Raw genomic sequence first — 307 nt, 5'->3', positions numbered from 1 at the left:
TTTTTTTTTTTTTTTTTTTTATTTTTTTTTAGGTGTCTGTGTCTTTGGATCCCTCTGGCTGGTTGCTGCCAGAGTGGGGTGGCGATAAAAAAGGAGACAAATTAAAAAAAATATTTAGAGAGAGACAGTCTCTTCTTTATCTGTCTCCTTTGTTGCTGCAGCCTTTTGTTTATATGCATTCTTTCTTTAGTTTTGCTCATTTAGATATTAAACCCGCTAATATACTTTATTCTCTAAATAACAAGTATGTTGCTGCTGCTGCTGCTGCTGCTGCTGCTGCTGCTGCTGCTGCTGCTGCTGTTGCTGC

The sequence above is a fragment of the Eimeria mitis genome, genomic scaffold (genome assembly GCF_000499745.2).
Source record: "Eimeria mitis Houghton genomic scaffold, Emh_scaff1102, whole genome shotgun sequence".
Lineage (NCBI taxonomy): Eukaryota > Apicomplexa > Conoidasida > Eucoccidiorida > Eimeriidae > Eimeria > Eimeria mitis.
The sequence above is the reverse complement of the archived record's forward strand: the minus strand, read 5'-3'. Positions refer to the sequence as shown.